The sequence below is a fragment of the Macrotis lagotis genome, chromosome 6 (assembly GCF_037893015.1).
Source record: "Macrotis lagotis isolate mMagLag1 chromosome 6, bilby.v1.9.chrom.fasta, whole genome shotgun sequence".
NCBI lineage: Eukaryota > Metazoa > Chordata > Mammalia > Peramelemorphia > Peramelidae > Macrotis > Macrotis lagotis.
In genome coordinates this window covers 7,861,557-7,884,314 of record NC_133663.1, presented here as the reverse complement: position 1 = coordinate 7,884,314, position 22,758 = coordinate 7,861,557, and the positions used below count along the sequence as shown (strand labels likewise).

The 22,758-nt window shown below is 39.1% G+C and overlaps 1 protein-coding gene and 1 long non-coding RNA gene across 6 annotated transcripts in view; one reads left to right on the top strand and one right to left on the bottom strand.

Annotated features, from left to right (window-relative positions):
- TPRG1 (tumor protein p63 regulated 1) overlaps window positions 1-22,758 on the top strand; it is a 378,969-nt gene that overhangs the window by 272,502 nt on the left and 83,709 nt on the right. The gene's annotated exons all lie outside the window — the stretch shown is intronic.
- On the bottom strand, window positions 1,213-7,068 carry LOC141491565 (uncharacterized). The gene is made up of 3 exons (XR_012469645.1): window positions 7,018-7,068; window positions 5,585-5,643; window positions 1,213-2,209 (listed from the first exon to the last, which is right to left on the bottom strand). It is a non-coding gene; the product is annotated as an uncharacterized LOC141491565 (long non-coding RNA).

The following is a 22,758-nucleotide window of genomic DNA, read 5'->3' as shown; positions in this document are numbered from 1 at the left end:
ACCTAACTGTGTGACCTTGGGCAAGTCACTTCACACCGACTGCCTGGCATCCAGGGCCATCTCCAGTTATCTGGATTCATAGCTGACCACTGAACTAAGATGGCTGTGGAGGAGAAAGGCCCGTGATGTAGCATAGCCTCCCCTCACTCAAATCCAATTCATGTGCTTATCATGGCATCTCTGATGGCATGGTCTTCTTCAAGAATGAAGGACAAAATATCATCATCATCTTTTATTTCTCTGTCTCTCTCTCTCTACTTACTTTCTACTCTGTCTCACTTTCTCTCCTGTCTGTCAGTCTTCTTCCCTCTTCCTTCCCTTTCACATTCTTTTCCTCTCCCATTCTAAAAATTATTTTTGGAAGTCATTTAACTTTCCAGTCATGTTATAGACCATCACCAAAGATAATCTTCAGACCACTGGCCCCCAACAGATATTAGAGGTATGAAGTATTGAATTCTCATTAACTACACTCCTCCTGTTGGCTATGGGAAGCTGACTTAAATGTCTGCTCTTTCTCTAATTCAGGTACAGGTGAAATAATGGAATTTCATTTTCAATATGTGACATCAGCATATTGTATTCCTCTTCCACCCACCTGCTGTTCAAAACTGTTATTAATATTAATAGTAGTACTAGTGGTAATAGGAATGGTAGTAGTAGTAGTAGTAGTAGTGGCAGTAGCAGCAGCAGCAGCAGTAGTAGTAGTAGTAGTAGTAGTGGCAGTAGTAGTGGCAGTAGTAGTAGTAATAGTAGTAGTAGTAGTAGTAGTAGTAGTAGTAGTGGTGGTGGTGGTGGTGGTAGTAGTAGTAGTAGTAGAAGCAGCATTATTAACATTATCTATATTAACAGCTCCCTCTCCAATGCTTCATTGTGTTGGAAAGTTATGGAGATGAATGGGAAGGGTTACCAAGGAAAACACCATTGGTGTGAATGTTCTGGAAAACACTACTAGTCAAAAAAATCTCATAGAGATAGAACTTCATAATTATAGGCCCCCTGGTGGAATGTGATGTCTGTTGTCTGCTTATCAATCAAGTTAGATATATGAAACCTTGCCACCAAAAGTTTGTCTGACAAATATTGACTGGGGGAAGGTGGGTATGAACATTAGCTCATGATGTCATCTATAAAGTATATCATTTGCCAGTTGAGATAAAGTGGGCTTCAAAGTCATGCTTTCAGATAAATTAGTTTAATATATGGCTAGGCTCAGAACCTGAATAGTTAATTGCAGTGCCTGGATTTCCAATTGTTATGCATGGATAGACATAATGCCATGAATCTCTTATTCCCCATTTTAAAGGTTCCTCTTTCACAGGACCATAAAGATAGAGCACATGAGGACATCATTGAATCTAGAGGGAGACACAAGTATAAATAAATGTTGAATTAAAGACAGAATTTCAGATACTACAAGAAAGATATCCTTCTAGATACAAGATCTTGTCACCATGGAGTCACAGAATTCTCACTCAGAAATAGTCTTTCCAAGAAATACTTCTACAATGGAACCCAAATGTTGAATGAGTCCCCTTCTCTGGTTGATAAATTCCTTTGGGGCTATCAGCATAGGAGAAAGGGCATCCATTTGGGTTGTTGGCTGTACTGTTTTCTGGTTGTTCTGGTCCTATGCCTTTTCTTCTCTAGTCATTCAAACAATATAATTCAGCCTCTGATGACTGTTGTCCACAAATGGTTTTCTTTATCTGAAAAATGCAATGATGACATCACAGGACTATTGTGAGGAAAGTTAAAGTGAATGAAATAATGTATTTAATTTATTTAAGTTCTTCAGAAACATGAGTCATTATTTCATGTGAAATATATATGATAAAAATATTGGAAGGCATTATTGTTGGCTGGGGAAACTCTTATCTTGCCCAGATAATACCTTCAGATAAATTCCAAAGGTCAGACTTTTTAGGAGGAGCAGAGCCATTTTAAAAAAGTCCCTGTAAATCATTATAATACTCTTCTGTTTGAAAGATTTTCCCACACAGGACTAAGTCTCAGAATGGTGCCTCTCGTTGCTTGTTCTCACCTCCATTTCTCTGAGCCCCAAGTCCAATGACATGTTCCTGTTCTCCTTGGTTGAGAACACTCTGGCTGAACATTGCCTCCAATCCATCATGATATTAATGACCTGTGGCGGGCAGGACTCTGAGAGTGACTACAAAACCTCTTCTGTTGCCAGAATCCATTTGTCCTGGGTGGGTGTTGGAGAGAATTGTTTAATTAAATGGATTGCTTTCTCTATAAATTCCCAGCGCAAAACCTTGTCTAGAGAGCTAATGGTCCCTGAGTGACCTGCATTCGAGGACAGTCAGGGCAGTTACAGAAATGCTTTGGTGTATGTTTATTTCCCAAACATGGTGGTCCATTGGGACATGTCCTAGGAGATGTGCAAAGGGCAAAATCATAAAGGAGATACAATGATTATTGTAGGAAAGACTCTGGGATTCATCATAAAACAATGAGTCTTGCTTTGAATTGAGAGGAAGGAACCAATGAGGATGGAGTCTGGAGTGGTCCTGGCAGGGATTCAAGAAGTCTTGCAATCAGCAGTGAAGGAGCTCACTAAATGGACTTTACCTCTCCTCCGAGATCACCTCCAATTTAGACTGCGTATTATGTGTTTACACATAGTTGATTGTGTGTTGTTTCATCTATAGATTGTAACCTGGAGGACAGAGACTATATTTGCTTTTCTTTACAGTTTCAGAGATCATGCTGACTAGCATACAGCAGTTGCTTAATTAAAGCTTGTTGACTTGACTTGCCTACCCTTCGATCTGCTATGATATCTGTTATTCAGTCAAAATGGTTATTTTGCTGCAGGTCTTGTGTGGATTGTACTAGGTGTGTTGATTGTGGCTTCATGTTACATGTTACATTACATGATCTAGCAGAGGGTCCTTCATGTAGAAACAGAGTTCAGTTCCTGACTTCTTAATGAAACCTACTGGAAAGAACACAAGTAGGGTCCCAAGGATTAGGTTCAAATCCTGAATTTACCCCTTTATAGAAAGGACTGGGAGAGCTTTTACTCTTCAAACTTGGGTTCTTCATCTATTAAAATAAGGGAGTAGCACATTATTGAGACACCTCCTCCCTGGGGAGGTTTTTGGAGACTAGGTGAAGATAGTTTTGGTGTTGTTGTTTGCAAGGAAATGGGATTAAGTGACTTGCCCAAAGTCACACAGCTAAATAACTATTAAGCATCTTGGGTGAATTTGAACTCAAGTCCTCCTTTGACTCCAGGGCTGGTGCTCTATCCACTATACCACCTAGCTGCCCCCCAAGTGGAGTTAAGTAAAAATGATGCTATTTCAAGGAAGGAATAAATAACCTTGGAATCAAGTTTCTAGCAATTATACAACAGATATTTATGCAAGAACTTCTAGAACCCAATGCTGAGGACCCCTGAAATTGACCCCTCTAATTCTGTGAGGAAATTCTCTCAGATTGACTTCCTTTGTCCCACAAACTTTGCAATTTGGTGGACTGTTGTTTGAAGATGGAATTTCATTAGATAACCTGGAGTGGAAAATATCCCTCTAAGCATAATAAAACTCTTCTGTGCCATTTAGCCTCCCAAAGTTTCATGGTTCTCTGAAAGGCAGAGGGTCTTGCCTTTGGTCACAGTATTCATTAGAGGCAACGCCTGTATTAAAGACTTTGTAAATCAAGAGTTTCCTTGCTAAGTGCCAGTTATGAATCTTGGTAACTTGCTCTGCTAGGCAGTAAGAAGAGTAATCAAAAGCTAAGCAAAGTTTCCTGTCCTCTAGAAGCTTGCAATCTAGAAAAGTTAATTTGCTTTCCACACCTCTCAATTTACATAAATAGTGCCCTGAGACATCTTGTGATAAGCACTATGGTGGCTGGGAAAAAGTTTCTTGTCTTAGAGTTTCTAAAGTACTGATGAGGGTAAAGAAGTTCCTGAGTCTCATCCCCCCACTATATTGTCTGTAGACTTGTGGTGGATATATATATATATACATACATATATATATATATATGTGTGTGTGTGTGTGTGTGTGTGTATCTATATATCTATATATCTATATCTATCTATCTATATATATTTAGATTTTTGCAAGGCAAATGGGGTTAAGTGACTTGCCCAAGGCCACACAACTAGGTAATTATAAGTGTCTGAGGCCAGGTTTGAACTCAGGTCCTCCTGACTCCAGGGTCAGTGCTCTATCCACTGTGTCACCTAGCTGCTCCTGTGTATTAGATACCACCAGCCCCTATTAACCATTCTTGTCCATCTTTTGGTGCTCATAAACAAGCCTGGGGCTTGTTTTATGAATATCATTTTCCTTATTTTTGAATGAAAATAAAGTATTTCATGAAATGCCTTTGTGAGGATGCCATGATGAGAAAGTTATCATAGACTGCATTAAGGGAAATGTTTCAGAAATCAAACGAATATGAAAAGATCTGAATTATTAATGTTAGTAAGGCCTTTAATGTGACATTTCATAAAATATACTATTTAGCATTTCTGTGAAACTTCACATTTGTAAAAAAATTAACAGTAAATTTTATCAGCCCTTTCTAATCATTAAGGAATGTCACAGCAATCAGTTCTCCTTTAAATATGACTCAGTGGGGCAGAAGGGTATGTGCCATCTCTTTTGTTTGTCAAGCCATCATTCTTATTGACCTATGATATCCTGAAAGTCTGTACCCATCTCTCTTCAATAGAGCAGTCATGGACTAGAGGGCAGTATTAGTCACACAAGTTTTTGAGGTTGTTAATATTACCAGGATTTACTCTATATTTAAATCATCATGGAAAGTGATTGAACCTTGGCTCTCTGAGACTGAGAAAATAGGACAATATTTCTTGCATGTCCTAGGATCTTGACACACATTTAACTATCTTCCTGGTAGTAAAACATGGGTCTCTTATTAAAAGAACAGTCCAACTCAATTGGAAAGGCTTTATGCCCAGGGAGATATCAAGGTGATGAATTTCTTGACCATGGAAAAGTCTATCCAGTAGATGTTCAAAGAATCTTAAATACTTGAACTATAATTTTAAATACTTGAAGAACTGATAAAAAATGCATTTCAATGGAAGGAATTTTGTAGGGACCTTAGTTCAGTCACTTATTCTCTCTAGACCTAACTGTCCTTACCTTTGAAAGGTAAGGCCTTGCCTTAGATGATCTCTAGTGTCTCTCTTAGTTATAAATACTATTGTGATATGGAATTTAAATGACAATTGTCTGGATAAAGCCTCTAAATGGAAAGAACAAAAATAGACTACTAATACTATAAATATAGGATTGGTGGATAATATTCCCTCTGGAGGAAGATGCATAATATGAATATTATAAAGAATAGTTCAAGGCTCATCTTCATAGAAATCAGATCTCAGTTACCCCTACCTCCCATCTTAACATTTCTATTAGAATTATTTTAATCACTTTGACTGTTGTAATATTGATATTGGGGACCCAGAATAGGGAGCTGGGTTCCCTGGCAGGGAGAAATCCCACCACAGCCATTAATTTTCTTGGCTTCAGAGTTGAAAAAGGGGTTGAGTCTGATAAAGGCGCATGCTTACAGTCATTTTTTTTCTTGTAATGGAGAATTGGACTCTAACTAATTTCCAGCCAAGAAAACCTAGGATGAAAACACAAAAAGTCAATAATAAGGTGTTAAACTAAGTTTAAAGATGCATCAATCCCCTCTTCCCCATTTAAGAAGTGTGGAAAGAGGCCTCCTGGATGGAATTAGAGGGTCAGATGACACAGCTACATCCTGCCTTCCCTTTTAAAATGTGAAGAAGTTTTCTTTGATTTTATTGGAAATTCAATCTGGTTGTCCACCTGGAGAAGATGTATTACAGTGCCAATCATCCTTAACAAGTTGGGTTCACCATCTCTGTACTGCAGTCTGGGCAGAAAGGAGTAGTCAAGCAAAAATCTCAGCCTCTGAGAAAAAAAATTACTCTTCATCTCTTAATTTTTTTGGAAGGGAAGTAAGTCTCTTTTCCTTTCCCTACCACATAGTCTACAACTTTGAAATAGATTTTCAAAGCAGGGACTCTTCCCATCCAGTAATGTGATTGCCTGTTAACTTACCAGATTAAGGAACTGTTGAGAAATGTTTGTTAGGAAGTAAGCATAGAGGTTTGGTGTTGAGACATTGATCTGGAGAGAAACAGATCTTGAGATTTTAGTTAAGAATTGGCTGAATGAGTTGGGGCCACATAAGGACATCAGAACCCACAGAAGCACAGGTGATTTGGACACATAATGATCCTCTATGTTGGTATCACTGACACTGTTCTGCAAGGTTGTCATACTCTTCTTATGAATTCTCTGCGGGGTTTATGGGAGAGGACACTCTAAGTTTAAAAGGAAAAGAAAATAAACTCCTGTTCTTATAATGGCTGATTTTGTTTTGAGTTCCTTATGATTATTGGCTGTTACAAGGAAAGACTGTTGGTAGAGGCTCATAAGCTATAGATTTAGAAATGTAAATTGAGTTGACCCTTAGAAATGAGGATGAAAGCCACCATCTTGGGAGGATGATCACTGACTGCAAGTGTGAAATTAGGATGATTCAGAGCAGATGTTATACCTGAGTCAATCTTATTAAAGTTTTCTTTGAGCAAGAAAGTGACCATGACTACAAGTCCTTAGGCCGTCAAAGCTCCTTCGCATTATCCCTCTGTTCCAGGAATACAGAACAGGAATGTCTGCTTTTAGGAGTTTGCTGAGTGATAGGACTTCTGTTAGAACTGAAGAACTTGACCCCTGGAGGTTTAGGTTTATGGATAACTAGGAGGTCCCTAGGCCAAGGATCCTGTACAAAGGCAAACCCACTGAGTCAAGGTGATCTTTGCCAAAGAGTACCTTCTTCACTCAGCTCAATTATTCAAGGTTTTGAGTCTGTGGTATAACCTCAGGCTAGCTTTAATGGTTCTTGTCATGGGCCTGCTCTGTGGTGTATGTTACTGTAGAAAGGATGAGGCTGACTTTCCTTGCTTACTTGCTCTGTATTCTGTCTGCTTCTCCACCCTTCCCTAGGGGCAGCCATCTCCGCATCACTGTCTTTGGGTGGGTGTGGGGGAATGTGGAAATCTGAGGGATTTGCTCTCAGATACATGTGAACAAACAATCTTATATTTCAAATTGTGGTATGGTCTACTTGTGGTCTACTATGACCTCACAATGTAATCATAACTTTCATATTGAATTTTCATTTTAATTGATTTATTTTTACAATTAATTAAAATTTCAAATGATTTATATGTATTGCAAGTAAAAATTATGTATTTCTATATATTTATAATTACATATTATAAATACACACCACATATAATTTATAATTAGAAATTATGAAACATAAATAAAATAAATAATTAATTTAATATTTAACTGGGAGTTTCTCAGACAATTTAAAGGTCAAGGAGATATGAAAAAGAGAAGGGACCTGAGCTCCTATCATGAAGGAAGGATTAGACCAGATCTATAGTTTGCTTATTAGAAAGAATCCTCAAGTAAGGAAGATGCCTCTGCAACTAATGACCTTATAGAGTGTTTTAGAATGTTTAGAGTGTCTTAGAGAGGTTATTTGCTTGGGGTCATGTTGCTAATGTGTTGACAGAGTCTGGTTTTGAATTCAGGTCTTCCCCAATTTGAGGCCAGCCCTCATTCCTGCACAATATATACAGAATACCAAAAAAATAAAATGTCCCAAAACATGTCCAAAATGAGAGGGAGATTTGGGATATTGAGGCTTCATTCATATTTATAACCATAAGGTTTGATTATAGGATAAATATAAAATTAAAATAAAGTCACCACATCCAACTGACTTTATTTAGGGCAGAAGGATGCAAACAATAGATTGTGGTGAAATAGTTAATCCTCAAATCCACAGTGGTCATTTGTTTTGGACAGAGTAGTATCTCTGGAAGAAAATGAGAGGGGCCCTTTCTCCCACAGTCTACTTCCACTCAGCAGAATGTGGAACTGTATAGTCTGTTAAAGCAATCAGAGGAAACCCACTCTTGGAAGACAGGCAGCAGAGTTGAGGAGATATCATTCTAGAAACTCTGTGAGCCTGGGTGATGCTCTGTGCCTCAGTTTCCTCATTTGTAAAATGGTCACAAGATAAATACTTAGCTGGGTCAGAGAGCTGTTTGGAGGATTAACTGAGAGGACTTTGTAGAGGTTAAACTACTATAAAAATGTCAACTAGGATTGTTCTTTTGAAACTCAAAGGGCTTTTATATAACATTTGCTTTTCATTTGTCACTTTAGTGAATGGAGGGCAAGTCATGCTATCTCCTTTTGATGGATAGAGAGGTCGAGACATGCTAAAGGTTATCTTTCATATCAGTCGTCATGCTAGGAATAGGATCTAAGTCTCCTGATGATCCAGTGCTCTAGAGAAAGCAAGGAGTAAATGAGAATGAAGCAGAAAGAAGTGTCTCAAAAGCTCCAAACTGTGGGGACTCATGATGGGGGAAGGCTGGGAATCCTAGCCATGCTCCTCTGGTCCTTCGATCTGGCTTCAGCTGCCCCTAGTTAAATGGATATTTGTAGTTGTCTGCAGGAGATTTCCCCTTGAACTAATGCAACCCTTGAAGTTAGTCTGGAAAAGCACCCAACAGTGTGGTTTTTTTTTTTTACCCAAAGCTTAGCAACCAGTCTTTCAACCAACACAGACACTGGCACCTCAAATGCAAGGATTAACTCCAGCTTTCATGGGTCAGAAAGAGCAGAACTATTAATATCCACTCTCCTGGATCTTCAGCCCTGGGTTTTTATTACAAATACCCAGCCCCGGCTTTTGAAAAATTAAAAATAAAAGTGCAAGGGTGGTTGATGTGTCTGCTTGGTCTCCTCCTTCCCTCCACCCTTTCTCCATTTATCTCACAGATAGTCCTGATTGCTGTGCCAGACAGTTAACTGAACCCACTGAAATCATGCCACAAAGAATGCCTCCTTAAAGGGTACAGGTCCCACTGCAACCCCTTTAACCCTCAGCTATAGCTTTCTGGTCTGGATGGATTTTTAGAAACACGAGTTATTCAGTTGTTTATAGAGTAGAAGGGCGGTGCCAGAGGCGTGTCCTATTTTAGGATTTCAAAAACAAACAAACAAGCATCAACTTTCTATTGATTTAATGGTAGTGCAGTGGAGAAGGGAACACTTCTGGCTTTTTCCCAATTCTCTCAGAGTAGGAGGGAGTGGGGACTGGGTTGGTTAGGACATGCAATGGAAGTATTCTTCAGATCCACCAAGGAGCTTCATTGTGGGACAGAACATCTAGAGACAAATCAGATGAACTCCTAGGGGATAAGCAGACCCTGTTCAGCTACTCCTGGCTGACCTTCACACTTCTACTGCCACTCATCCTCTTTATCCACCAATAGCTTTGGGACTATTGTTGGAGAGTTCCTGTCATTTGTGATGTGCTATTGAGGGAGAGGGGATGTATTATCCTGAAGGGCAGGACATGGCTTGTGTAGAAGGCCTGGCCTTAGTTGTTGTGTGGCTTCTAAGACAGTGAGAGTGAGGGTTCTGACTGGCTCCTGCCAGACTGGAGGGTAACTTCAGTTGTGCTAGAAGGCAATCGAGCATAGTCCTCATTCACTTTCCATAACCTTCAGTCAGATTAGCCAAGAAGGGGTCTCCTCCAAAGATCTAGAGAATATCCATGGAAATGACATCAGCTTGGTTTCTAGTTTGGCCACATCAGTCAAGTGCATTTTGGTAGTTGCTATGGATCCATTCCATCTACCTGTTCCATAGAAGAATACTTGAGGGTCACTGAAAATTTAGGCACAGTAAAGGGCTCAGTTGATGGCTGTCAGTCCCCAGATACAATTCAGTCCAGATCCAACCACATTTGTCATCCTCCAAAGCTTCTAAAGCATTGTAGAAATCAGGGTGCTAAGACAATTATAACAATAATATTTACTATCAGATGGTAAGTGTACCTCAATATTTCATTTAAAATATTATAAATTTTATGTCACTTTTATTTCCATATTTATCCTTCCTCTTTCCATATATTAAAAGTAACATCTATTACTGAATAAAATAAGAGAATGATGTTTTTTAATTAATAAAAAAAAAGAAGGGGGGAAATACAATTCAATAAGACCAACCAATCCAATAGCTGGATTTGGAAAGTATTCAGGACTGTGAATATCCATAGCCCCCTATCCTAACAAAAGAAGAAAAGAGTTGCTTTTTCTCAGCTCTTTTCTGGGGTTAAGTTCCCCCAGATGAATTGGCAGGCTTGAAAATCTGTCTCTGATACTCACCTTTATGTCCCCAGGGGTTTTCACCACCCATTGCTTTACCCCAGGGTTTTTCTTTCTCTCTTTTAGACAATATTCTCTTTTAGTGAAGGATCTCCATTATCTTTCCTTTCCCTTCCATATCAGCACCAAGCACATGTAAATAATGCTAAGTTAATACTCAAATTCTCAAATACATCTCTGATTTCTTCAGGTTTGGATTTTCTTCCCAAATGGGTTGCAGACCACTTCCCATATTGTGCAGTTCTTGCCCATTCCCTCCCCACATTTTGCCACAGGGGGATTGCCCAATCCGTTGAAAACCTGATTTTTCTTTCCCCCAGTGTAAGGTGGGAACCAATGGAAAACCCTGGATGTCTCCACTTTAGTCATTTGATCAACTCATCTTCTTTGTCATCATTAGTTCTTTGATGAAATCCTTTAGTCAGTTCTTTCTCAAGATTCCACTTTGGTGATATACCTCAGTCTGCTCACCCCACCTTGTACTTCCCTACTGCCCTCTCTGGGAGGCTCATATTTAGTTCTTTAGGGTCATTGTTATTCTAGGGATTGCTACGATATACTAACAACCCCAAGAAGATATTTGTTTTGGAAGCACAGGCCTTTGATATTTTGAGAAATCTTGTTCCAGAGTCAAAGTACTTTCCAGTTTCCAAAATCAATTCAGCCTGTTATGTTCCTCCTTTTCACTCCAAACTTGGCTTCTTTTCGATCTTTATTGTCTGTCTCAGATATGTGGATTTTTATATATCTATGCATATATTCACATACAAAGCACTACATACAGGCTCACATAAGTACAAAATGGACTTATATACAATACATGGTCAATAGATGCGTACCCACATATTTCTCTATAGTTAAAATACACATAGAATACATAAACATATATTTATGCATATTTATATATGTGTATATATATATATATATGAATATTATACACACCCATTCACATTGTTAAAATCTGGGCAATTGGCATTCTTTATATGCTTGGCTTTCCTGTGTGGATAGTCTGGACAAATTCTTTGAAGTGATTACAGATTCATTCAGGAGGATCTTGGGAGCTCGTTATTACAAGATCCTATAAGATTATGGTTTAATTCATCTTGGATTTCTTTTCTTATTCATCAACAAAAATAAAAAGTTCAATAAGTATATAGATTGAGCAGGTGTATAGATTGGCCATTTTGGTGTTCTTTCAAGTGCCAGTTTTGGTATTAAACTTGTATTCTTCCCATGCCTTTGTTATTTTCTTCCTACCTTAAAAAAATTTCAGATGAAATAATCAGTGCCCTCACAATAATATCACCGCCTTCATGACTCTCCTCCACTTTATCTAATCTGCCTTCCTTTGCTTGTTATCTTTAGGGTCATTTCTATTTTATTTTTCTAAAAGATCCTCAAGAAGTATGAAATCAGGTTGGAAAGGTGGTGGTTTCACTATCCTTGACTGGGAAAAACAACAAGAACAACAAAGCCAACAAATAACAACCCTTTGTTTGGTGGGACAGATCTTTGCCATTTTTGTTTATAGTTCTCTTTCCATTTGCACTCTTGGGTGCCCTCTCTTGGATGACTACACAGTAGTTGTTGATCTCAGAAAGCTTTCTTTCAATTGGTTTTATTCTCCATGGATTGCCTTTGCTTTAGGTGATGATACTGCTCATAACTGTCCATCATCTTTACAAGATTTCACAGACAAATCTATAACCTTGCCTGGTCTTGTGTTTGGTAGCTATCTCTACTACTTATCAGGTTGGTTGCTGATTATGGCAATCTCTGCGTTATGTTATCTCCTTGTAGCATGGATTTGTATTTCAACATCAGATCTGCTGGGGTTTTTAATAGATAATAGATAATAATATCTTTAAAAATATGCTTCACTTCAGGCCACATGTTTTTTCCTCATTGATATTATTTCTTCTTGATTATTGTAAATTTTATTATAGTTCTGAAAACATCAACATCCTATGCATGTAAAAACATTATTCTAAGAATGGGTCCATCATCCTCACTAGATTATGAAAAGGATCTAAAACACACACACACACACACAAAAGGAAAAAACCTGTTCGTTCTAACTGTTTTACAGTAAGGAAAATGAGATCCACAGAGGTGATGATTATAGATAATAGTTCATAGGCAACATAATCAGTGGAAAGAGTTCTAGATTTGGAGTCAGAGTAGTCATATTAAAACTCAGGCTTGGAAACTTTAGACAAATCACATCATATCTTTAAACTTCATTTTCTTTTATTAGAAATGGAGTAGGTGTGGCTTGGTGGTGCAGTAGATAGAGCAACGGACCTGGAGTCAGGAGTACCTGAGTTCAAATCTGGCCTCAGACACTTAATAATAATTACCTAACTGTGTGGCCTTGGGCAAGCCACTTAACCCCATTGCCTTGCAAAAAAAAAAAAAACAAAAACCAAACCTTAAAAAAAAAAGAAACGAAGGGAGTAGTACACAAAAAATGTCTCAGGTTCCTTGTCCCTCTAAATATAGAGATGGTCTTTTTCTTATCATTGACTTTCTTGGAGTAAAAGCTCAATAATGTAATCTCTTGTTCAAAGACTATGGACATTTTGGTCACTTTATTGGCAAAACTCCAAAGTCTGTACCATTTCACAGCTTCTCCAACAATGCATTAGTGTACTTTTCCTTTTACAACCCTCCAACACTGAGTTATTACCAATTTTTTTGTCTTCTTTGCAAAGTATGAAGTAAAGACTGGATTGTTTAGATTTGCCTTTTTTGTTGTTATTACTTCTTTTTTTTGGGGGGTTATTTTTTCCCCTAAAGGTGTCTCAAATCCTTAATTACTAATGAACATCAATCATTTATACTATACAGCTAAACTCAGACTTGCAGGCTACATAACACTGGACTATATCTTAAACTCACAATCCCTCCTAGTCTTTCTAATGGGTTAATATTTTTTAAAATATCATTTCTTTTTTTCCCCTCAATTTTCTCCTTATAGTTTGTAAAATTTGTTGTTTTCTAATTTATTTGTTAAATGTAACAATTATTCTTTTAAAAATGTATTTGTTTATTTTTTGGTAAGGTAATAAGATTAAGAGACTTGCTCCAGGTTACAGTTCTATCAGGTGTCTGAAGTTGGATTTGAACTCAGATCCTTCCAACTTCAAGGTCAATGCTCCATCGACTGCATCACCATTATTTATCTTAGAGTTTCCAGTTCTGTTTCTGTTTGGTTTTTTGGAGGTTATCTGAGACTCCTTTGAATTAGATTTCATTTCCTATGCTTAGAAGTTCTAGGCAGTTTTCTTCTATTATTTTCTTATTTATGGTATTAATATATATATATATATATATATATATATATATATATATATATATATATATATGGAGTTTTATTTGTTTTGTTTTGTTTTGTTTTATTTTATTGTCCTATTGTCCTGTCTTGTCCTTCTGGGTGACTTTTGAGCCTTCAGCTATCTCTGTGTATTCTGTCTTTGAGTTCAAATATTTTGCTTACATAGTAAATATATTCTCCTTTAATGTTACTGCTTTTTGCTTCCCTTCTTCTAGTCTGTCCTTCAGTTTTATGAATTTCATTCCCAAGCTATTGTTTTCTCTTTTGTTTCTTTGGTGTGGCTTGCCATTGCAAATTCTTTTTTTTTCTATTCTGCTCATTATTTTCATAGTGCCATTCTGCTCTCATAAACAAGCAGGAAAAACATGTTGTGGTTGCAAATTTTCCTTAAATTCTACAGGGTCCATCAAGTGTTGGATCATTTTTTTCTTCATGATTTATTCATAGATACTTGGACTAATTTACTAGATCTGGAGGCCATATTTCCTTTAGTTGTGACTAGTTTCCTGATGATTTATTTGGTTTTGTTCAAAGTCTTTGAATTTTATTCTTCCTGAAATCTGGTACTTTTAATGTTCTCCTCCCCCTTAATTTTCTTTATCATTAACTTCTTTCTTTAGTGCTTGGATCTCAAATTTTCTGAGCCTCCTTCCACAATTTTCTGAGCCTCCTTCCACAATGGGCCTTTCAGTGTTCACCAGCCTAGGACTGTATCACAAAGGACATTGGGGTCATCAGAATCAGCCCTAGCTGGATACTGTTTATTCTCCCCCCATCCCCCCTAAACTTGGTAGAGTGAGGTACAACTCCCCACATGAGCAGGGTCCTCTACTTGTTAACAATCCTTAGATCTAGCTCTTCTCTGGCAGTGGCATTACAGTTTATTCTCCCTGGTACTAGCCAAGGTTGCTTTCTCTGGCACTGGTATTTTAGGTTTGTGGCCCCTAGTAGCAAACTTCCACAGCCTAGAACCAGAATCCTAATGTTTCTGATAAGAGGAATAGAGAAACAGAGTGTAAGAATGGGTTTTTATTTAACCTTTTGTTTGTCCTAGGGCTTCACTGCCAATTATATAGGAACTGGATGAGGGTGCTAAATGAATTCAGGTTCAATGTACTTTAATTCCTGACTTAAAGGATCATTTTGTTTATCTTATTTTGAATGATTTTTTGTTGACTTAATTTGGGTTTTTAATTTACCATATTTCCCATACCATGGAAACAGCTAAAACTGGTAGATCTTGGACTGATAATTTCTGCCTTAGAGAGACTTGAGAAGTCATGGGTATCAGAGAAAAAGACTCATCTGATGTCTTATGTTGAGCATCAGCTATCACTAAACTATAAATCTGAGAATCTATTACTAGATTTGATTGAGGAAAAAGTGATGAAGAAAGTGAATTTCAACAGATTGTAACCCATGAGAAAAGTTTAAAAATCTAGCATCATCTCAACTAAGAAGGGTGCAAGAGCTTACAGAAGATACTATTAAGCAAAGGAAAAACAGTCATCCAACTTTTAAAAACCATGTATTTTTTTAAAGCAAAGGGATCAAGTGACTTGCCCAAGGAAATTATTAAGTGTCGGAAGTCACATTTGAACTCTGGTCCTCCTCACTCCAGGGCTGATGCTCTATCCACTGCACCACCTAGCTGCCCCTCAGTCATCCATTTTTGATTGACTGAAGAGCAAACCCAATTGAATCAATGAACTAAAATAAGTTGAGACATCAAATTTATATATCTGAACTGAATGACTCCCTTCATTCTTCTAAGTGAAAGCTCTATCTCAAGCATATAGTGGGAAAAGCCCTGGATTTGAATCCCAGATAGGTTGCCTATTACCTGTGTCTTGGCAATACATTCCATCCAATAATAAAGGATATTCAATTCAAAGTCATGGTGGTGAGAAATGGAGTTTATATCTGAGGAAAACTGAAAAAGTTTGATTGTAATGTATGAAGGGGAGTGACATCTACAAAGATGGAGATTTAATTTCCTATTTACAAAGTGAAATTAGGATAATCTGCTTAACTAGCTGTATTTACTTTGTTGGAGGCTGGTGCTGTTCAATAGAATGTATCCTCAGCTCATTTTGAGTCACCAGTATTCAGAGGTAGAACTAGCATCTGATTATTAACTCAACTGAGGTTCCTGGGGAAAAATACTGGGCAAGTCTTTGAATATTGGCATAATGAGATGCTCCTTTATTCAGTTGGCAGTGGAAATTCAATGTTTCCCTGAGAGGGGAGATATTTAAAATAGGGGATCAGGTCAGCCCTAGGAAGCCTAGTTTGGAGAGGGGGGAAAAAGTGGAGGCAGGAGGACCAGTTCCAATGAAGGATGTGTGTACCTAGTTCAGAATGGTGAACTACAGAATATGCTTTCCCTCTTTATGGATTCTCATTTCCTCAGCAGAAGGTTCATTTGTTCCCCCAAAATGACTGTTATCCCCACATTCTGCTTTGAAACCCTCTGATAATTGACAGGGTCTGTTAAACAACAAACCCTCAGGTCATTCCCTCATGATCCTGTCCTTTTAAAAATGAAATTTATAATCATTGAATTTCCCTCATCAAAGGGAAATGAAGAAAGTTCATTGTCAGTTTGAAACCCTAGAGAAAGGAGGATTATTACTGAGGCACAGACAAAAAAAAATCCTTTTTAAAACAATAGACAACTGGCACCAGAGATATCATTCACTATACAACCTTGGCTAAGTCAGCTCCCTTCTCTCTGTACCCTAGTAAACTCCTCTGCAAAACTATGGGGGATTTGTCTACTGGACAAGATGACCTTGGAGGCCTCTCACATTCCTACCATTCTAGGAAATTATTTCATGTGTCATTCTCATCTGGGAGCTTACCCATGTGTGGGGCTGAGAAAGGGTGAAATCTCCAAATCCTACAATTTGTATGAGTGAATGGAAGGCTAGTTGTGATTATCCATCTCAGATCTATTAAACTCAGTGCCACAGATTAATGTAGTCAGTCGATGTCATTGAGTTGTCTTCTCAGACCCTCTGTGTAAGTCACATTGATTTCATTCACAGGATCCTCTGTGAAACCTTGACATCTCCTCCGTGGTACTCCAAGAGGAGTCAGAGCCTGGGTTGGGCAGAGGAGAGGCTCTTGCAGGCTGCCAGAGTCTGCATTAGGGATTGCCTGGCAGCTATTGCCCTCTGCTGGCAAAAGCTCTGTATTCCCAGTGAATCCCCACTGCTAAGAGGATGCCAGCTTCCTAGACTTTGTGTTTTTCTAGTATATGTGAGACTGATGTCAAAGGAGCTAAAGAGATGATAGGAATTAGGGGTTGATGGGAACGTCTCCTTCAGAAGGAAGGAAGAAAGATTTCATTTCTTGGTCATGTACATCTGCAGGTACACCAGACACAATCCCCCAGAGTACAGGTGAGAGTTACAGCATCCCACAAGCTTAGCCTAGGAAGAGACCTCAGTAATCAGTAATCTACATCATCCCCTATGAGAGGCAACCCACCACTTCCTGGGACAGTCCCTTCCCCATTTCCACTGCCTCATTGGATGAAGTCAGAAATGTGGGGGAAAATATTTTGAGTGAAATTGAGAGGGGTATAGATCTGAAGCTTGTCTTGGTCTACTTTACTGAGGTTTCTGGGGAGAAGTATTGAACCCTAAAGGTGAAAGTCTTTGAATAACAGTAGAAGGAATTGATCCTCTTTTTGGTAGGCAGTGGGAGTTCAATGATGTTTCCCTCAGAGAGGGGATGATTTAAAACAGGGGATCACAAGACTTGTCTGCTCCATAAGCCTATTTTGAGAGGGGGGGAAAATGGAGGCAGGAGGACCTGGGCCAGTGAATGATATATGCAACAAGCAATAGTTTTAGGTTAAAAAAAAGAGTATCTGTTTCAAGGTGGTGGCTATTTTGACAGCGTGACATGGAAGGGCTAGATGTGAGAAAATGTGGAAGTAGAAAAGATGAGACCTAGCAACTGATTCAGCATGGATGTGGGAGGCAATACAAGCTCCCAGGTGATTCCCAGTAGCAAGTCTGCATGATCAGAAAGAGGAGTGGGGGAATGGAAAGATTTGCAGATGGGGAGGGGTCCAGATTTGGATGGGTTGAGGTTGTGAAATCATCAGGGCCATCAGGGCAGAGGTCTAAGAGGTGGTTTAAAAGGTGCAACTGGAACTCTAGGGAGAAACTGGGCAATCTGAGCAGGACTATAACAATGGGCCAATCCATGTGATTGAGCTCACCAAAGGAGGAAAGAGAAAGAAGATAAAAGGCTCTAAGATGGAGTCCCTATGTCTTAAGGCTGGAAGGAAGATTCAGGACAGGAATGAATGGCGGGGGGGGGGGGGGGATAAACCATGGGCATTTACACCTGGAAGTCAGGGAAAAAGAGGAAACTTAGGAGGGAAAAGGGGGTCAGTAGCATCTGTAATCACTGCATTAAGGAGGAAATTAGAGTTGGGCATGTCAGAGCCAGCCAGAAGGTGAGCTATTGCCAGGGAGACAAAGTACAGGCAGACCTTCCCTTACATAACCAAGGTGTCCTTGACAAACCTTCTCTGAAGCACCTTTCTGTGAATCAGCTACTATTGGAAAGGCACGTGGGGCTGATTATATAATAGAACTTGTGGAGGAATCATTAGTGAAATGGAAATCTTGCAGCAAGGAGCTTTGGTTTTTGGTGACCCAGACAGAGATTTTACTGGGAGATGCTGGCATTTCCTGGTCTGAAAACTGTTTTCACAGAATCTGCTTCTCTAGGATGTGACCCTCTGAGGACTGCTGGAATCCAGGCTCTCCTTCTTAGAGTAACTGCTTAGAGGCTCAGAATTGAGCCTCATGTCCTTGGCACTTGGTGGATGTTTGTCCAAAGAGGACAGAGTTGCCATAGGTTTTGTCCCACTCATGACAGTCCCCATGGTGAAAGGGTCCCCTTTCTTTCTTTGCAAGTTACAAAGAGGATTGCCTGTGGTGAGGAGGGGTGAAGAAGGCTGAAGAGAAAGGGTTGAACAGCTTGTCCAGGCTCATATAACAAGTAAGGTCAGAAGGAGATCTGACCCCAGGACTTTCTTATTCCAAGTCTGGCCCATTCATCCTATCCCTCACGGCATTCTGTGGATAATGAAAACCTCTTTACTTATCCATCTTGGGCCACAGCAGTGGCTGATTCCGGCTAATCTGGGCTTAACTCTTTATAAATATCTGGGTGCTTCTTGTGGTAACTTTGTTGGTGTCATTTATCTAAGAGGGGATTTGAATTAGATGAAATGGTTTCTAAGACCCTTCCCCATTGACATGCTCTCTATCAGGTACTGGTGGGCTATAGTTCACTCTGGGTCTAGAAGAAGAAATAAAAATGTCATCAGACATGGGGCAGATGCAGTTCTTGGACTGCATCTTTTGGTATTATTGTTCAGTTGTTTCAGTCATGTTCAAATCCTTGTCCCTTTATTACCCCTTGGGGATTTCTTCATAGAGAGGTTTGCCATTTTCTTCTCCAGCTCATTTTACAGAAGAAGAAATTGAGGTCAACAGGGTTGACTTGCCCACAGTCACACAACTAGTAAGACTCTGAGGCTAGATTTGAAACGCAGAAAGATGAATAACTCCAGAAATCTATTCACTGTACTACTTTTCATCCAAGGAGAAGAAATTTAAAGTTGGAAGTACCTTGAAGGCCATCTAGGTCAACTTTCTCAGTTGAATGGGAAAGAGGGCATATAAGTCCTTACCAAATGGCAAGCAGTATGTTATGTTCTGGGAATACAAATAAGGAAAAAAGTGGAAAAGTCTCAGTGCTCAAAGAACATTTCCATGGGGGGGGGAGATAAAACATAAAAGAAAATTCATTCAGAAAGATGGAAAAGCCCCAGAGTCCTAATGAAGCAGATGGGTTTGATAGTCAAGTCCAAACAATTTTGGGATCCAGTGGCAGGGCAAATGTATGGGAGGAGAAAGGATTCCCCAGTGGTGTTAGGGTTGCTCACACCCCCATCTTCCCAGAGACCTTCTGAAATAGGCAGAGACCCATAGAAGGGGAAGTGATTTGCCAAAAGTCACAGAGGTAGCAAGAGGCAGGTTCTTGAGCCATTGAATGTCTCTTAACCCAAGTTGCTTCTCTTGAGGGCCTGTAGAACTTCTTGGGGAGGCTTGGATTCTCTTATTCCAAGATTTTCTAGGGTCACTGTGATTCAGAAAGTCCAGGATTCTGAAGGCCCTTGGTGATTGCCTCAAAATTGGACTTGATGTCATAGAAAGAGCATTTATATTCAGGTGACCATCAACACGGCAAGACATTATGTATTAGTTGTCTACCTCCAAGGTGAGAACTGTGAAAAGACATTTTTGATGTTTGCCAATTGTAAATGAAGTTAGCCAATGCAGGTGAGCCCCATTCATTCCCACCTCTACCTCCCCTGCCTTAGGAATACACTGGATACCTGAACACCAGCTCTATCCTATGGTTGTGGATTCCAGACTTAGAACAGAAAGGGATGGAGAGGCCATTGGGGTTAACCATTTTCTCTTATAGATGAGAGGATGAAGGAGAGTTTAAGTAACTTGTTCAGGGTCTCATGACTATAAAACCTCTGAGGCAACTTTAAACTAAAGGTTTAATCTTCCGAATGCAGGCCCCATAGTCTCTCCACTGAGACCCCCAGCTGCCTATGAGCAAGTGGGGGAACCAAGAATGAAATAGGAAAGCCAGGAATTGAACCCAGGGCTTTGGATTATATGGCTAGTGGTTTTCACTGTATCACCATTTTTGTTCATGCTCATTCACAGACTCAAGAAGGGAGACTGTATAAAAAATGGTTACACCCTAAGGCCTTGGGGAAAAATGGGGTGACTGAAGTCTAAATGCATCAATAAACAAACGACCCAAAGACTCAGGCTACAGACTCACAGCTATTTATAAGCTAGTGGTTTAATCTGATTCCCACATTCCCCATATGGAAATTAAACCGAGTCTGTGTCAAAACAGAGCCCCCGTGTTCCTAAAAAGAATTCTTTCCTTCTGAATTCTTTACCTTTTGAAAATACATCTCATTATGAATCAAGGAAATGTTCTGTACAGACCTTTTAACTTGTGATTGACTTTCTTTTGGATGGAAACGAAGTCTGGTTTACCAGGCTGCTACTTCCAACTTGTTGCTAAGCAGATACAATCTATTTTGGGTGGTGCAGGAAGCTGTTGGAGAGGACCCGTCAAATTCAGAAAGCTCTGCCTTGGCAAGACCAAGAGGGCTCAAGAAATGATTGACCAGCTCCCCTTTTCCTCCCCCCACCCCTCTTCTTCTCTGTTGGCTCACATATGGCTATCAGAGTTTTGATGCAGGGACTGTCACCTCCAAAGACCCTTGTCTGCCTGCCCCCATGGAATACCCTAAAGAACAGCAGAATAACAAGGGTGGGCTACCCTGAGCTTTCCCTCTGGAAGCTGCCAACACTGTCACTCCTTCAGCAGACTTGAAATAACCAAGCGCTACACTCACTCAGTGAAAATAATGAATGAAAATAGGGAGATACCAGATGGGACAAAACCAGGCTGGGGTTGGGGAGAAAGTTTGGGGAGCAGAACTTCCTGAATCTCTATCACCAAGCTAAGGCTCATTTAGTACCATAATCCTTGGGTTCAGCAAAGTCCCAATTATAACTCTTCTAAAGAATACCCACCCCAATAGGAAGTGGCCCAGCCTAACATCAAGAAGAAACCCAACAGTGAGACTGAATCACTTCTATCCTTCCATTACTTCTTTTTTTTTTAAATTAAGGCAATGGGATTAAGTGACTTGCCCAAGGTCACCCAGCTAGGAAATTATTAAATGTCTGAGGCCGGATTTGAACTCAGGTCCTCCTGACTTCAGGGCTGGTGCACTATCCACTGCACCACCCAGCTGCCCCCTTCCATTGCTTCTTTCATCTATTCATCAATGGAAGTAATATAGTATGAAGATAATGTCAGGCAATGAGGATTTGTCAAGTATCTATCATGTACTAAGTATTGAGAGTACAAAAAGAGACCAGAAGGTGAGTCCCTGTCTTTAAAGAACTCAGAGAGTAAATGAAAACATTTAATTATGAGTTGTGTGTGTCTACACAAACCTATACACAGAAAATTGGGACTTCTTTACGCCCAACACTAGTGTGATATATACACATTTTATATACATGCATATGTATATTTATACTATATGAACACATATTTTATATAAATACAAATAATCACATAGACATATATATGTGTGTATGACTGTAATATAATGTAATATGCTATATAAGGTGATCTGAGATAATGTAAGGCGATATAATACAATGTAATTCAATGCAAAGCAATATAAGATAACAATATAATAAATACACATAATATAATAAGATAACACAGTATGATATACTATAGCTATACAGCATAAATGCAAATGTATTGAAGGATGAGGAAAAGGTTCTTGGAGAAGATTTGAAATGAGACTAGAAGTAAGGAGAGAGAGAGAGGAATAGGGCAAGCATTACATACAGGCATTAGATAATACCAAAGTCCAAGTCCAGAAAGGTGGCATATGGTAGGAAAAATGGCCTGCAGGACCAGTCTAGCTGAGCCATAGAGTGTATGTAGAGTCGATCGTTAAAGACTGGAAATAGAGACTGAGGCCAGACTGTGTAGAGCTTTACATGTCAAATAGCAGATTTTATATTTGATCCTAAAGAAGGAAACACATTTTCACTTTTATTTCTTACCTACTAAGTGAACTGAAATTATTTCCTGCTAAATGACCAATGATTTCTTAATGATCAAATCTGATGGGTTTTTGGGTAATTTTCATTTGAGAATTTGACACTGCTCATTATTTGTTCATTGATTCTTTCTCCTCTCAATTTTTGAGATGCTTCTCTTTTTTGGTTCTCCTTTAATATATCTGACCTCTCTTTCTCAGCCTCCTTTGCTGAATTTTCACAATTATTGAGGCAAGTGATAATGGAAATGGAGTAAACCACATTGACTCCATCTTGTGACTCAGTTCTAGAACTAGTTGAGTCAATCTTTCTACTCATTTATAAATCTTGTTCTTGAGAGAAACCTTTATTCAGTTGTAGGAATTGTGAGAGGCCTTTGATGTACT